General features: G+C 44.6%; 1 protein-coding gene across 1 annotated transcript in view; it reads left to right on the top strand.

Moving 5' to 3' along the window:
- Positions 1–8,587: 8,587 nt before the first annotated feature.
- Positions 8,588–17,813, top strand: part of LOC124776474 (clavesin-1-like) — a 236,978-nt gene continuing 227,752 nt past the window's right edge. The window contains exon 1 of the mRNA XM_047251487.1: positions 8,588–8,737. The gene's annotated coding sequence lies outside the window, so the exon portion shown is untranslated. The remainder of the gene's footprint in view (positions 8,738–17,813) is intronic.

Here is a 17,813-nt window from a genome sequence, read left to right as displayed (position 1 = left end):
TTGCGCTCTGCATGAAAATCACTGGCTGTACTGTGTGCAGTCTGTGGCTGGTTGGCATTGTTGGAATATTCGCTATTGTAGTGTTGGGCAGTTTGGATGTGAACAGCCTGTAGCGTTGCGCAGTTCGAGGTGAGCCGCCAGCAGTGGTGGATGTGGGGAAAGAGATGGCGGGGTTTTGAGAGCGGACGATCTGGACGTGTGTCCATCTTTCAGAAAGAGTAAATTTTTTAGTACTGGATATCATGAACTGAGGACTATTGAACACTATTAAGGTAAATACATTGTCTGTTCTCTATCAAAATCTTTCATTTGCTAACTATGCCTATCAGTAGTTAGTGCCTTGAGTAGTTAGAATTTTTTATTTAGATGGCAGTATTGGCGCTCACTGTATTGCAGTAGTTCGAGTAACGAAGATTTTTGTGAGGTAAGTGATTCATGAAAGGTATAGGTTGTTGTTAGTCAGGGCCATTCTTTTGTAGGGATTTTTGAAAGTCAGATTGCGTTGCGCTAAAGATATTGTGTGTCAGTTTAGTGTTGATCAGAATAAGTAAAGAGAGTAATGTCTGGGTACGTTCAGTTTTGCTCAGCTGTTTGAAAATCAAATAACGTAGAGGTTTATCAGCACAGTAAATTCATTAATTTTTCTAAAGGGTGGTTTCACAGTATCCATAGGAGAGGATAGTACTTGAGATACCTTCGGTTGGTTGGTTGGTTGTTTTGGGGAAGGAGACCAGACAGCGAGGTCATCGGTCTCATCGGATTAGGGAAGGACAGGGAAGGAAGTCGGCCGTGCACTTTGAAAGGAACCATCCCCTTTGAAAGGAACCATCCCGGCATTTGCCTGGAGCGATTTTAGGGAAATCACGGAAAACCTAAATCAGGGTGGCCGGACGCGGGATTGAACCGTCGTCATCCCGAATGCGAGTCCAGTGTCTAACCACTGCGCCACCTCGCTCGGTGATACCTTCGGTATTTGTGGTCTCTTGGCAATCACATTCGAAGCAGCTTCCAATAGCTTAACGATAGTCACAAAGATTTACAGGTTAGTAATACAGCAACCAGCTCATCTGGCACCTAGGGACACCCCTCACGTGAAATTCTCTAGCACTTTGTGTTACAGCCTAACCAGTGTGAAGACATAGCCATTAGTGATAGATAATGTTTTTCTCCTTTTCTGTCATTTGTTTCGCTTTCTTGGACTGAATATTCATGTCTTTGATGATGTAGCACAGCTGTTTTTGGTAATAATGTTAAAAGATAACTACAGTTTATTTCTTTTTCTCTAAAGGATAAATCTATTTTCTTATTATTACCTGAACATGGAAAGACTTTAAATTCTTTGTTTATTTTATCTGCATTTGTAATATTAATTGTGATTTGAAGAACTGCTATGTAAATCGCAGGCATGAAACCATTGAGACAAATATCGAGAGTGGCAGTGGAGCAGCTATATATAGTGAGGAAATGTTAATCAGTGCGTTTGCGGCAATAAGGCGAGACATGCGTTGTTCATTTGAGATGCAAGAAACGACTGACTATTGACATTACAGTCGCAGAGCGTAATTAAAGTTGAAGTGATCATTATGAGCAGAAGGATCGTAGGGTTTGAGTAATACTAAATGGAATGTGTCTCAACAGGTACTGACGATGCTTTCGCGAGTAAACACTAGTTATTGGTATCATGTGAGTGAAACTGTTTTTTTTTTTTTTATTTAACCGCAAAGCGAGAGCCAAGACTTCATAAAACTGTGTGTTGTAATTGTATTCTTAATGAGCAGCCGAGTCTTTTGAAGCCGTAATTGTCGCGGTGAACATAATTAGAATTATGGATCAAGTGTACGAGCGGATTTCCTGATCGTGAATTCGCGATCGCGGTAGTCATTTGTAAACATGTCGAAATTACCACGAACGGATGGCAAAGTACTGAAACGAGAATTTAATGTGAATAACGAGTAATTAAAGTCCACAGGCTGAACCTGAGGATTTTCACCAACAACAGCGTCTATTCAGCCAGTGGCCTGTCAAACGCCACTGCGGATGACTTTGCAGCATAATCGAAAAGAGGCTTCACCAGCATACGTCGCTGTGGAAATAGGACAAACAGAGTTACTGGCTCTGAGCACTATGGGACTCAACATCTGAGGTCATCAGCCCCCTAGAACTTAGAACTACATAAACCTAACTAACGTAAGGACATCACACACTTCCATGCCCGAGGCAGGATTCGAACCTGCGACCGTAGCAGTCGCGCGGTTCCGGACTGAAGCGTCTAGAACCGCTGCCGGCAAACAGAGTTACTATAATAACTTAATCTATAACTTCACAAGCCGCCACTGTCATCTCAACGCGCCGTCTCTCCAACAACGAACAAAAAAGTTCAAATGTGTTTGAATTTGTATGGGACCAAACTGCTGAGGTCATCGGTCCCCAGACTTATACACTACTTAAACTAACTTACAGCAAGAACAACACACACACCCTTGCCCGAGGGAGGACTCGAACCTCCGGCGGGAGGGGCCGCGCAAAACAACGAACAAATAAGCTTCATTACCGTGCACTCTTCCCAGTTAAAGACTAATAGAATTCAGCAGTTCATATTGTAAATCGTTTGTTTTATTATAAAACTAATTTCTTCCTTATTCTTCTCATTACTTTTGATACATGAATAAAATAGCTTGAAGTGAATTACGAGGGTTGGAACTTTAATAGTGGCGACTATTAAAGTCGACTGGCTTAAGCCCTTGTGAGTTCAACTCGATCTCTAAACTGAAAGAAACACTTCACGGCATTCGCTTCAGAACTGCTACAAATTCGTCGGGCAGTAGACCGCGCCGTTCGAACTGCCAATACGACTGGCGCTGCTAAGAGTATCCTACGACTTCCACATCGCCGGCAACGGGTTGTACACAATGCTGGTGACTACTTTGAAGGTCGGTAAAACTTTGAAACACGTATCTGTTTTGTACGAGCTGTAAATAAATAGTTGCCACAATTAAAGGTCTAACCCTCGTATTAACATTCAATGTACCTTTGTTGTGACCCACCATTAGTTATAAGTATTTTTCTTTTACTTGAACTGTCTCTTTCTTTTAAATTAATGCTACTACAATTTGTATGCTTTTGTGTGCCTCTTGACCGGATGTGTTACAAACACGTGTGCAGTGCTATTTTCAGAGTGAATTGGTATACCTCAATGTTTGATATGGTCGAGCGCGGAAATCGGTGCGTCCGCAATTACTTTCTAGACGCTGACGAATAGCTCTAAAGCTGTTTGTTCGCTATTAGTCCAAGATTCGCGGTGACGAAAGATTGAATGTGACAGCTGTCAAACCATTCACGATCAATAACACGGTAGTTGCTGATTACACACATAAGTGAACAATGTGTAGTTTAATCTTACATTGTTTATGGGATTAGTAGCAATATTGTGCGTGATCTACATAATTTAGTAATCAGATGGAATCACATTCTCCACGTGCACCCAATACTGAAGTGAAACGAGTTCTTCTGGGATGAAATACGAGTAATCAGACATCGTCTCAATTAGGTTATTTCTAACAAAACCTTGTGTAAGTACACGGTCTATAATCTCGCGGAGTACTTCCCTGGCAACCGTTTTCTCCACACCAGAGGTTCCCGACCACAACCCATTTAGGATTACGAAAAGTGGAGCTACCGGAAACCGGCCTCCGGAGTCCACATCAGCCCGGAAGATGAGGCGAAGTGCACCGGCAGATTTTCATAGCTCCACCCCATACTACAATGAAGCGCCAAAGAAGCTGGTATAGGCATGCGCATTCGAATACAGAGATATGTAAACAGGCAGAATACGGCGCTATGGTCGGCAACGCTTGTATAAGACAAAAAGTGTCTGGCGCAGTTGTTAGATCGGTTACTGCTGCTACAATCGCAGGTTGTTATCATTTAAGTGAGTTTGAACGTGACGTTATACCCCGCGCACGAGCGATGGGGCACAGCATCTCCGCGGTAGCAATGAAGTGGGGATTTTCCCGTAGGACCATTTCACGAGTGTACCGTGAATATCAGAAATCCAGTAAAACGTCAAATCTGCGACATCACTGTGGCTGAAAAAAGATCCTGCAAGAACGAGACCAGCGAGAAATGAAGTTCAACGTGACAGAAGTGCAACCCTTCCGCAAATTGCTGCAGATTTCAGTGGTGGGCCATCAACAAGTGTCAGCGTGCGAACCATTCAACGAAACATCATTGATATGGGCTTACGGAGCCGAAAACCCAGTCGCGTACCTTGATGACACAACACAAAGCTTTACGCCTCGCTTGGGCCAGTCAACACCGACATTTGACTGTTGATGACTGGAAGCATGTTGCCTGGTTCGACGAGTTTAATTTCAAATTTTATCGAGCGGATGGACTTGTAAGGGCATGGAGACAACCTCATGAATCCATGGATCCTGTATGTCAGCAGGTGACTGTTCAAGCTGGTGGAGGCTCCCTAATGGTGTGGGGGATGTGCAGTTGGACTGATATGGGACCCCAGATACGTATAGATGCGACTATGACAGGTGACAAGTACGTGAGCATCCTATCTGTTCACCTGCATCCATTCATGTCCATTGTGCATTCCGACGCACTTGAGCAATTCCAATAGGCCAATGCAACACCCCACACATCCAGACATCCAGAAATGCTACAGAGTGGCTCTAGAAATACACTTATGATTTTAGACACTTACGCTGGCTACCAAACTCCGCAGACATGAACATTGTTGAGCACATCTGGGGTGCCTTGCAAAGTGCTCTTCGGAATAGGTCTCCACCCACTCCTACTCTTACGGATTTATGGACAGCCCTGCAGGAGTCACGGTGTCAGTTCCCTGCAGCACTACTTCCGACATTAGTCGAGTCCATGCCACGTCGTTATTCGCCACTTCTGCGTGCTCGCGGGGGCCCTACACGGTATTAGGCAGGTTGTTGTTGTTGTGGTCTTCAGTCCTGAGACTAGTTTGATGCAGCTCTCCATGCTACTATATCCTGTGCAAGCTTCTTCATCTCCCAGTACCTACTGCAGCCTACATCCTTCTGAATCTGCTTAGTGTATTCATCTCTTGGTCTCCCTCTACGATTTTTACCCTCCACGCAGCCCTCAAATACTAAATTTGTGATTCTTGATGTCTCAGAACATGTCCTACCAACCGATCCCTTCTTCTGGTCAAGTTGCGTCACAAACTCCTCTTCTCCCCAATTCTATTCAATACCTCCTCATTAGTTATGTGATCTACCCATCTAATCTTCAGCATTCTTCTGTAGCACCACATTTCGAAAGCTTCACTTCTCTTCTTGTCCAAACTATTTATCGTCCATGTTTCACTTACATGGCTACACTCCATACAAATACTTTCAGAAACGACTTCTGACACTTAAATCAATACTCGATGTTAACAAATTTCTCTTCTTCAGAAACACTTTCCTTGCCATTGCCAGTCTACATTTTATATCTTCTCTACTTCCACCATCATCAGTTATTTTGCTCCCCGAATAGCAAAACTCCTGTACTACATTAAGTGTCTCATTTCCTAATCTAATTCCCTCAGCATCACCCGACTTAATTCGACTACATTCCATTATCCTCGTTTTGCTTTTGTTGATGTTCATCTTGTATCTTCCTTTCAAGACACTGTCCATTCCGTTCAACTGCTCTTTCAAGTCCTTTGCTGTCTCTGACAGAATTACAATGTCATCGGCGAACCTCAAAGATTTTATTTCTTCTCCATGGATTTTAATACCTACTCCGAATTTTTCTATTGTTTCCTTTACTTTTTGCTCAATATACAAATTGAATAACATCGTGTTGAGGCTACAACCCTGTCTCACTCCCTTCCCATCCACTGCTTCCCTTTTATGTCCCTCACCTCTTGTAACTGCCATCTGGTTTCTGTACAAGTTGTAAATATCCTTTCGCTCCCTGTATTTTACCCCTGCCACCTTCAGAATTTGGAAGAGAGTATTCCAGTCAGCAATGTCAAAAGCTTTCTCTAAGTCTACAAATGGTAGAAACGTAGGTTTGCCTTTCCTTAATCTTTCTTCTAAGATAAGTCGTAAGGTCAGTATTGCCTCACGTGTCCCAATATTTCTACGGAAACCAAACTGATCTTCCCCGAGGTCGGCTTCTACCAGTTGTTCCATTCCTCTGTAAAGAATTTGTGTTAGTATTTAGCAGCTGTGACTTGTTAAACTGATAGTTCCGTAATTTTCACTTCTGTCAACACCTGCTTTCTTTGTGATTGGAATTATTATATTCGTCTAGAAGTCTGAGGGTATTTCGCTTGTCTCATACATCTTGCTCACCAGCTGATAGATTTTTGTCAGGACTGGCTCTCCCAAGTCCGTCAGTAGTTCCAATGGGATGTCTACTCCCGGGGCGTTGTTTTGACTCAGGTCTTTCAGTGCTCTGTCAAACTCGTCACGCAGTATCGTATGTCCCATTTCATCTTCATCTACATCCCCTTCCATTTCCATAACATTGCCCTTGTATAGACCCTCTATATACTCCTTCCACCTTTCTGCTTTCCCTTCTTTGCTTAGAACTGGGTTTCCATCTGAGCTCCTGATATTCATGAAAGTGGCCCTCTTTTCTCCAAAGGTCTCTTCAGTTTTCGTGTAGGCAGTATCTATCTTATCCTTAGTGAGATATGCCTCTACATCCTTACATTTGTCCTCTAGCCATCCCTGCTTAGCCATTTTGCACTTCTTGTCGATCTCATTTTTGAGACGTTTGTATTCCCTTTTGCCTGCTTCATTTACCGCGGTTTTATATTTTCTCCTTTCATCAATTAAATTCAATATTTCTTCTGTTACCCAAGGATTTCTATTAGCCCTCGTCTTTTTACTTACTTGATCCTCTGCTGCCTTCACTACTTCATCCCTCAGAGCTACCCATTCTTCTTCTACTGTATTTCTTTCCCCCATTCACGTCAACTGTTCCCTTATGCTCTCCCTGAAACTCTGTACAACCTCTGATATAGTCAGTTTATCCAGGTCCCATATCCTTAAATTCCCACCTTTTTGCAGTTTCTTCAGTTTCAATCTACAGTTCATAACCAATAGATTGTGGTCAGAGTCGACATCTGCCCCTGGAAATGTCTTACAATTTAAAACCTGGTTCCTAAATCTCTGTCTTACCATTATATAATCTATCTGAAACCATATAGTATCTCCAGGGTTCTTCCATGTATTCAACCTCTTTCACGATTCTTGAACCAAGTGTTAGCTATGATTAAGTTATGCTCTGTGCAAAATTGTACCTGGCGGCTTTCTCTTTCATTTCTTAGCCCCAATCCATATTCACCTACTACGTTTCCTTCCCTTCCTTTTCCTACTGTCGAATTCCAGTCACCCATGACTATTAAATTTTCGTCTCCCTTCTCTACCTGAATAATTTCTTTTATCTCATCATACATTTCTTCAATTTCTTCATCATCTGCAGAGCTAGTTGGCATATAAACTTGTACTACTGTAGTAGACGTGGGCTTCGTGTCTATTTTGGCCACAATAATGCGCTCATTATGCTGTTTGTAGTAGCTTACCCGCACTCCTATTTTCCTATTCGTTATTAAACCTACTCCTGCATTACCCCTATTTGATTTTGTATTTATAACCCTGTATTCACCTGACCAAAAGTCTTGTTCCTCCTGCCACCGAACTTCACTAATTTCCACTATATCTAACTTTAACCTATCCATTTCCCTTTTTAAATTTTCTAACCTACCTGCCCGATTAAGGGATCTGACATTCCACGCTCCGATCCGTAGAACGCCAGTTTTCTTTCTCCTGATAACGACGTCCTCCTGAGTAGTCCCCGCCCGGAGATCCGAATGTGGGACTATTTTACCTCCGGAATATTTTACCCAAGACGACGCCATCATCATTTAACCATAGAGTAAAGCTGCGTGCCCTCGGGAAAAATTACGGCTGTAGTTTCCCCTTGCTTTCAGCCGTTCGCAGTACCACAACAGCAAGGCCGTTTTGGTTAGTGTTGCAAGGCCAGATCAGTCAATCATCCAGACTGTTGCCCCTGCAACTAGTGAAAAGGCTGCTGCCCCTCTTCAGGAACCACACGTTTGTCTGGCCTCTCAACAGATACCCCTCCGTTGTGGTTGCACCTACGGTTCGGGCATCTGTATCGCTGAGACACGCAAGCCTCTCCACCAACGGCAAGGTCAATTGTTCATGGGGGTAGGTCTCTTTAATTTTCCTGTAGGCAGTATCTACCTTACCCGTAGTGAGATAAGCCTCTACATCCTTACATGTGTCCTCTAGCCATCCCTGCTCAGCCATTTTGCACTTGCTGTCGATCTCATTTTTGAGACGTTTGTATTCCTTTTTGCCTGCTTCATTAACTGCATTAGGCAGTTGTACCAGTTTATTTGGGTCTTCAGTGTTAGCTCCGCCCCATACTACCTCCTGAATAAAACGAGAAACGCGTGTAGGGACGGTTGCGGGTGACCCTGAGGCGGAAGGCGAGCACGCGGCCGGTATTCCGCGTGAGTGCCGCGGCGAGGCGCGGCGCGGCGTCGCAGATTGCTGCGAGTAGTGGGGGCAGAGAGGCCGGGCTGCGTGGTGGAGGCGGCGGCGGGCGTTAGCGGCCAGAGAGCCCGCGGCCCACGCTCCGCAGTCGACAGTCGCGCGCCGGCCGCCGCCACGACCGCCACTTTGCACGCTGTCCCTGCCACCGCACAGCCGCACCACGCCGTCTACAGGTAACCGTCGGCTCCCACATCTACATCTACATCCATATTCCGGAAGCCACCTGACGGTGTGTGGCGGAGGGTACCTTGAGTACCTCTATCGGTTCTCCCTCCTATTCCTGTCTCGTATTGTTCGTGGAAAGAAAGATTGTCAGTATGCCTCTGTGTGGGCTCTAATCTCTCTGATTTTATCCTCGTGGTCTCTTCGTGAGATATACGTAGGAGGGAGCAATATACTGCTTGACTCCTCGGTGAAGGTGTGTTCTCGAAACTTTAACAAAAGCCCGTACCGAGCTACTGAGCGTCTCTCCTGCAGAGTCTTCCACCAGAGTTTATCATCTCCGTACCGCTTTCGCGATTATCAAATGATCCTCTAACGAAGCGCGCTGCTCTCCGTTGGCTCTTCTCTATCTCTTCTATCAACCCTATCTGGTACGGATCCCACACTGCTGAGCAATATTCAAGCAGTGGGCGAACAAGTGTACGTAACCTACTTCCTTTGTTTTCGGATTGCATTTAATTAGGATTATTTGAATGAATCTCAGTCTGGCATCTGCTTTACCGACGATCAACTTTATGTGATCATTCCATTTTAATAACTCCCCATGCCTACTCCCAGATAATTTATGCAATTAACTGATTCCAGTTGCTGACCTGCTATATTGTAGCTAAATGATAAGGGATCTTTCTTTCTATGAATCCGCAGCACATTACACTTGTCTACATTGAGATTCAATTGCCATTCCCTGCACCATGCGTCAATTCGTTGCAGATCCTTCTGCATTTCAGTACAATTTTCCGTTGTTACAACTTTTCGATACACCACAGCATCATCTGCAAAAAGCCTCAGTGAACTTCCGATGTCATCCACAAGGTCATTTATGTATATTGTGAATAGCAACGGTCCTACGACACTCCCCTGCGGCACACCTGAAATCACTCTTACTTCGGAAGGCTTCTCTCCATTGGGAATGACATGCTGCGTTCTGTTATTTCGGAACTCTTCAATCCAATCACACAATTGGTCTGATAGTCCATATGCTCTTACTTTGTTCATTAAACGACTGTGGGGAACTGTATCGAACGCCTTGTGGAAGTCAAACACGGGATCTACCTGTGAACCCCTGAGTCTTGTGGACGAATAGCGCGAGCTGGGTTTCACACGACCGTCTTTTTCGAAACCCATGCTGATTCCTACAGAGTAGATTTCTAGTCTCCAGAAAAGTCATTATACTCGAACGTAATACGTGTTCCAAAATTCTACAGTTCCCACCTCGAGGACTCGTAAGCCCCTGATTGTTCATCAGCGTTGCCGTTGTTTCACTGGAATCGGTTACCACACGGGTCTGTTCTGAATCCATCACTTTTCTAGATATGCAGGGTGTCTAGAAATTATACCAACTAAAAAAATGGTTCAAATGGCTCTGAGCTCTATGGGACTTAACTTCTGAGGTCATCAGTCCCCTAGAACTTAGAACTACTTAAACCTAACTAACCTAAGGACATCACACACATCCATGCCCGAGGCAGGATTCGAACCTGCGAAGGTAGCTGTCGCGCGGTTCCAGACTGTAGCGCCTAGAACCGCTCGGCCACCCGGCCAGGCTATACCGACTAATTTCTAGGAGATGTAGAAGGATGTTGGAAAATAAAGATAGGATCTCGTGTCCGGAAACGTAATCCAACGTCGCTACAAAACGTCGAAATTATAGGCACCCTCGCCTGTGTGTGTATGTTTATGCGATTCCATGAAGGTGTTACAAACTTTCGAGATAATGGAGAAGGATAAGTGTATCAATTTGAGTTGAGAGACCCTGATCCGGAAACGAACGACTGGAAAGTTATAAGCGAAAATCCTTCTGATACCTCTGACAATAGAACACATGTACGGGTACTGTCGTTGCTAAGATTGCTAGATTTCTGGGTAGGCTACTTTCAGATTTGGAAGTACTGACCAAAACAAGAAAAAATTTGCAGTAAATATGGGCTCAAGAATGCGTACCTGAGGAGCTATAAGCACTGTTCATCTTCACTACAGTGAAACACGTCTCATCTATCGAAAAATTACTTACAGCTCCTAAATAAGCATTTTAGAGCCCTTGTTTATTACATATTTTTTCTTATTGTGATCCATACTACCTGCTCCGAAAGTAGCCTGCCCTACAACCGTTTCAACAACAATACTGTTACATGTATTCCACTATTAAAAATCCTGCCTCAGGCATGGATGTGTGTGGTGTCCTTAGTTAGGTTTAAGTAGGGGACTGATGACCTCAGCTGTTAAGTCCCATAGTGATTAGAGCCATTTGAACCATTTTTTCCACTATTAAAGGTATCAGAATCATTTTCACTAACAAATTTCCACTCGTTCGTTTATGGACCACAGGGCCCCTTTCATCACGTTGATACATTTATCATTCTCCAGCAACCCAGAAAATCTGTAGTATCACGGAATCTCCCTGTGTATACATAATATACAGGCGCCGGCGCCTATAACTTTGACGTTCTGTAGCATCGTTGGATGACGTTTCCTGACACAAGTTCCTATCCGCATTTTCTTCGTTAAGAAACTTCTATGTCCCCTTGAAGTGTGTCGGTGTAATTTTCAAATACCTTGTACGTCATGATTTACCACTAAACATGAAAGATGACAAAGTTGTTCTGTTTGCAGATGACGCAAGTGTTGCTGTGAAAGGCGTGGAACGTAATACAAAGGGTTGTCAGTGACATCAGTACTGGCTTTGAGAGAACATATTAACTCGTAGCAGCGAGAAAAGAAAGACTGAGAAAGAGAGAGAGAGAGAGAGAGAGAGAGAATGAGGGGGGAAAAAATCAGTGCATGCATTTTCTGATACGGGGCTCTTGTAAAAGCGAAGTTTTACTGTCGAAAGATGATCAAACAATCATTGAAGAATTGAGGACAGATGGAAGGTTTTCTTGGAAGTCATACGTTCAAGATCTCGTGCAGAAACTAAATGATGCTGTCTTTACTATAAAAATAATTTCTGTTGTCTGGAACTGAAACGCAAAGGCTTGTTTACTCACTTGCTTTCACTCTACAACTTCGTGTGGTGTTACGTTTTGGGGCAATTCGGTGCACTCAGCAAGTATATTCTTAGCTCAGAAAAGCGCGGTCAGGCTGACCTGTGGTGTCAGTTCGCGAACTTTGTGAAGGCTGTTGTTTAAGTGTCACGGCAAGTTTGACTCTATCCCTGTAAATATATTCCAGCATGGGATTTCTTCTCGACAATATAGACTCATTTTGTGAACTGTAGAAGGAAAACGATATACACTTCGATAATACACTGTAAGCTGTTACACACACACACACACACACACACACACACACACACACATTAAATTACTGGTGAAGTTGCTATATACATGACTATGGGTTGACGACTCGTGTTTATATTGGATGAACCCGATGTCCATGGTCAAATTTCGTGAACATTTTATATTTTGGAACAGGCAACTCGTGATCTCCGGTGGCTAGCTATACAGCAATAACGTAATTATGATGCATTCGGTGTGTTACCCCATTTGCATTTGTTTCTCTGAACATAACTTCAGGTCGGTGGAAAAGTCTGTAATACGCAATCATAAAAACGTGCAGCGGCAATACAGGATCCGGTTTCTCGTAGGCGTTATGTACAAATGGAAAGGAACCGGGACGTGGTTACAGTCGCTGCAAGATTAGTCCAACATGCGGCGTTGTGATCCTTGATTGCATTCACTGACAGCGTCCATGAGCTGCATGCTAGCCAACTTTTCATCAATAAGCCTATCCAGACTGTTGAATAACATTGTCAACATGCAACAAACACCACCGAAAGAACTAAGCGAGCCGTACCGAATGCAAGATTGAAGGCGAAGAGAGAAAATAAATGCGCGTGAGAGAGAGGACGAAATGCAATTACTCCGTGATCAGCCACGTGAGACCAGGAATCACTTGTAACGAAAAACTCAGAAAATATTCCTGAGTAACATCCTAATTTTTGTTGTCGACGTTCTGGCTCATCCTGGACTTTACGTAACCGAAGAGGGATTTGTCGTTTAATCCTAACATGTAAAGTATGCAAAAGGCGGTGAGAAGCACTGAGTCTTTTTATGTTTTCGATGGAAACAAATCCAACTCTAAGTTTGTTTATGACAATTTATTGGCCTTAAAGTAATATCTTTTTACAATTTACATAAGTCTCTAATACGAAAACAAAAAAAAAATATGAACAACTAGGTAGTGCTCCACGCCTCTTCCTCCCCCGCCTTTCCCCCATTACATTTTTCGTAGTTTACATAAAATATATGTAAATCACAATGACAAAATACTTGCCGGAGATCCGTCTTACTTAACATAATTGTTTTCAATTTCAAAATGCGTTAAATGTTGCGCGAACGTAGACTTCGGGTCACAATATAGTTAAATTACCACAACCTTTATTCCGCATTGGTTTTAGTTTGATTTGCTAACTCTTAACCAAATTTTCACCTTGCGTCCTAATCTACACTCCAGGATGCATTAAAAATGCATCATCACAACCTGGGTTTGACGGTGGACCGGGCGCTATCATATTCTGGCAAAGACTGTATCGGCAGTTCGTGTTTGCAACTATTTAAACGATTCACAGGATCACCGAGGCTAAATACACGCTCATATAATGGGACGCTTTGTCAACGCTGCCGCCGTAGTTCTAAATACAATGGAGGCAGTTCACACGAAAAAACGGCTGAAATTAACCGTTGATAATGTCTTCCGGTTCTGAGAGATTCCCTCCTACGTGAAGTTGACATTTATTACTCTGTTTTCATTTGTGTGGATGTCGACTTAAGCTTTGTTCCTTGAAGAATGGAGGCAAAGCTTACTCGTATTTGTTGTTTTACAAGCTATGCCCTACACTGAAGAGCGAAAGAAACTGGTACACCTGCCTAATAACATGTAGGTCCCCCGCGAGCACCGAGGAGTGCCGAAACAAGACGTGGTATGGATTCGACTAATGTCTGAAGTAGTGCTGGAGGCGATTAACACCATGAATGCTGCAGGACTGTCCATAAATCCGAAAGAGTGGGTGGAGAGCTCTTCTGAAGAGCACTTTGCAAGGCATCCCAGATGTGTCCAATAATGTTCATATCTGGGGAGTCTGGTCGCCAGCGGAACTGTTTGACTCAGAAGAGTGTTTCTGGAGCCACTCTGTAGCAATTCTGCACGTTTGGGATGTTGCATTGTGCTCCTAGAATTGCCCAAGTGCGTCGGAATGCACAATTGACAGGAATGGATGCAGATGACCAGACAGGATGCTTACGTACGTGTCAACTTCCAGAGTCGTATGTAGACGTATCAGGGGTCCCATATCACTCCAACTGCACACGACCCACACCATTCTAGAGCCTATACCAGCTTGAACAGTCCGCTGCTGGCATGCAGGTTGTCTCCATACCCTTACACGTCCATCTGCTCGATAAAATTTGAAACGAGACTGGTTCGACGAGGCAACATGTTACCAGTCATCAGTATTCCAGTGCATCTGTTCACGGGCCCAGTCGAGGCGTAAAGCTTTCTGTCGTGCAGTCATCACGTGTACATATCGATGATCTTTCGTTGAATGGTTCGCACGCTGATACTTGTTAATGGCCCAGCGCTGAAATCTGCAGCAGTTTGCGGTAGGGTTGCACTTGTGTCGCGTTGAACAAATCTCTTCGGTCGTCGTTGGTCCCGTTCTTGCAGGACCTTTTTCCAACCTCAGCGAAGTCTGAGATTTGATGTTTTACTGGATGCCTGATATTCATGATACACTCGTCAAATAATTGTTCGGGAAAATCCGCACTTCATCGCTACCTCCGAGATGCTGTGTCCCATCGCTCGTGCGCCGGCTATAGCACCACGTTCAAACTCACATGTTGATAACCTGCCATTGTAGTAGCAGTTACCGATCTAACAAATGCAGCGATGCTTGTTGTCTTATATAAGCGTTGCCGTCCGCAGCACCGTATTGCCTGTTTACATACACTCCTGGAAATTGAAATAAGAACACCGTGAATTCATTGTCCCAGGAAGGGGAAACTTTATTGACACATTCCTGGGGTCAGATACGTCACATGATCACACTGACAGAACCACAAGCACATAGACACAGGCAACAGAGCATGCACAATGTCGGCACTAGTACAGTGTATATCCACCTTTCGCAGCAATGCAGGCTGCTATTCTCCCATGGAGACGATCGTAGAGATGCTGGATGTAGTCCTGTGGAACGGCTTGCCATGCCATTTCCACCTGGCGCCTCAGTTGGACCAGCGTTCGTGCTGGACGTGCAGACCGCGTGAGACGACGCTTCATCCAGTCCCAAACATGCTCAGTGGGGACCGACTCCGGAGATCTTGCTGGCCAGGGTAGTTGACTTACACCTTCTAGAGCACGTTGGGTGGCACGGGATACATGCGGACGTGCATTGTCCTGTTGGAACAGCAAGTTCCCTTGCCGGTCTAGGAATGGTAGAACGATGGGTTCGATGACGGTTTGGATGTACCGTGCACTATTCAGTGTCCCCTCGACGATCACCAGTGGTGTACGGCCAGTGTAGGAGATCGCTCCCCACACCATGATGCCGGGTGTTGGCCCTGTGTGCCTCGGTCGTATGCAGTCCTGATTGTGGCGCTCACCTGCACGGCGCCAAACACGCATACGACCATCACTGGCACCAAGGCAGAAGCGACTCTCATCGCTGAAGACGACACGTCTCCATTCGTCCCTCCATTCACGCCTGTCGCGACACCACTGGAGGCGGGCTGCACGATGTTGGGGCGTGAGCGGAAGACGGCCTAACGGTGTGCGAGACCGTAGCCCAGCTTCATGGAGACGGTTGCGAATGGTCCTCGCCGATACCCCAGGAGCAACAGTGTCCCTAATTTGCTGGGAAGTGGCGGTGCGGTCCCCTACGGCACTGCGTAGCATCCTACGGTCTTGGCGTGCATCCGTGCGTCGCTGCGGTCCGGTCCCAGGTCGACGGGCACGTGCACCGTCCGCCGACCACTGGCGACAACATTGATGTACTGTGGAGACCTCACGCCCCACGTGTTGAGCAATTCGGCGGTACGTCCACCCGGCCTCCCGCATGCCCACTATACGCCCTCGCTCAAAGTCCGTCAACTGCACATACGATTCACGTCCACGCTGTCGCGGCATGCTACCAGTGTTAAAGACTGCGATGGAGCTCCGTATGCCACGGCAAACTGGCTGACACTGACGGCGGCGGTGCACAAATGCTGCGCAGCTAGCGCCATTCGACGGCCAACACCGCGGTTCCTGGTGTGTCCGCTGTGCCGTGCGTGTGATCATTGCTTGTACAGCCCTCTCGCAGTGTCCGGAGCAAGTATGGTGGGTCTGACACACCGGTGTCAATGTGTTCTTTTTTCCATTTCCAGGAGTGTATATTTGTATTTGAAATGGCATATCTATACCACTTTGTCGCTTCAGTGTAAAGGGCATCAATAAATTTCATATGCCACAATTAATGGCAACAAACCTTTGCAGTTGCTCTGTTGCACACCAACTCTTTTCAAATACACAATTTGTGATGATCCAGCAGTCATTATGAATAAAAACGCAAAGGAATTACACATTGGCTGCGATTAGGCATTGATTGAAATCAATGGGTACAAATTTTCAACTTTCCCCATTGATTTCAATCAATGCCTGCTTGTAGCTAATGTCTGTAATTCCTTTGTGTCTTAAGTATCTTTAAATTCATCAGCCAGCCAACAGTTCAGTCAGTAAAGAAGGAAACCTCTGTAACCACGAAACGGTTGCCCTCTAATAAACCAAATGGCTGTATAACGAAGTTAAGCAGTTAACATAGGAATCAGTTACATAGAAGTGATTCGCTGCACGTACCACTCGCTCAAGGAAAGACCGCTAAAATACGTTTCTTTGACAGCGTTGATGGAAACTAAGATCACGTCAGCAAATCTTACGGCGGTGAAAGACAAATTACTCTGAGTAATCAGCTTTCTGAGAGATCTAAGAGCTTAAATAATATGATCATTCATGGAAGCTTTTCTAAAAATATATCTATAAAACAAGAAATCTACTTAATTTGTTTCATTAATCCGAATTGGCAGTATGCGTAGCTGTTCATTTTTTCTAACGTCCAAGATAAAGCAATTCAATTATATCCCTATCTGAAAACTATGGGGAGTTTGCTAATCTTGGACCGATATCTATTATGTCGTTTTCCCCAGATCTAAGACCGACTGTACTAAAAGAACCTAGTAAATTACGCTGGATGGTGAATGTTCAACAAAAAGTAGTAGTATCAGATAGCGTTAGAAAACGTGATAAAAACGCTAATGTTCTCAACATATTAGAGCGATTGGCAGGTGGAGTACATAGCACTAAAATACTGCTTGCTGCTGACGCTCTTATCTATAGCTCTTAGGACGAGTGTAAGGTTCAAATGGCTCTGAGCGCCATTGGGACAACAGCTGAGGTCATCAGTCCCCTAGAACTTAGAGCTACTTAAACCTAACTAACGTAAGGACATCACACACATCCATGCCCGAGGCAGGATTCGAACCTGCGACCGTAGCTGTCACGCGGTTCCAGACTGAAGCGGCTAGAACCGCTCGGCCACTGCGGCCGGCCGATTGTAAGGAAGCGAACGACTTCCATAGTAATTAAATCTGGTATAACGAAAGACAACTTCGTTGATGTGGAAGACAGCACCCGTGACAAAGAAAAGAACCTTTGAGTATCCAGGCAAGATTAGAGGTCAGCTTCTACAAACTGGCACATAAGTTAGGGACCTGAAAATAACACTACGAAGCTGTTTGAAATGGGAATAGCACACTAATAGTGAAGCGGAATTAAATATTTATTGCGAGGCTCCACCAAGGGGTCAGCATAAAAAACGATTGTGCCACATTTTAGAGATGTTAGTATTAGCTAGAATTTATCAATTACGCATGGCAACAGCAAACTGTACGGATCAAAGTCGTACTACGGGGATCGTAATAGGTCAGTGAATCCCCTACGAAAACGCAGTAGGGATTCTCAATGAAAAAAAAAATGCGGTTGAGTAAATTTGGACTCTCG

This window comes from Schistocerca piceifrons, chromosome 2 (genome assembly GCF_021461385.2).
Source record: "Schistocerca piceifrons isolate TAMUIC-IGC-003096 chromosome 2, iqSchPice1.1, whole genome shotgun sequence".
In the NCBI taxonomy this organism is placed as follows: Eukaryota; Metazoa; Arthropoda; class Insecta; order Orthoptera; family Acrididae; genus Schistocerca; species Schistocerca piceifrons.
This window is presented reverse-complemented; position numbering and strand designations above follow the sequence as displayed.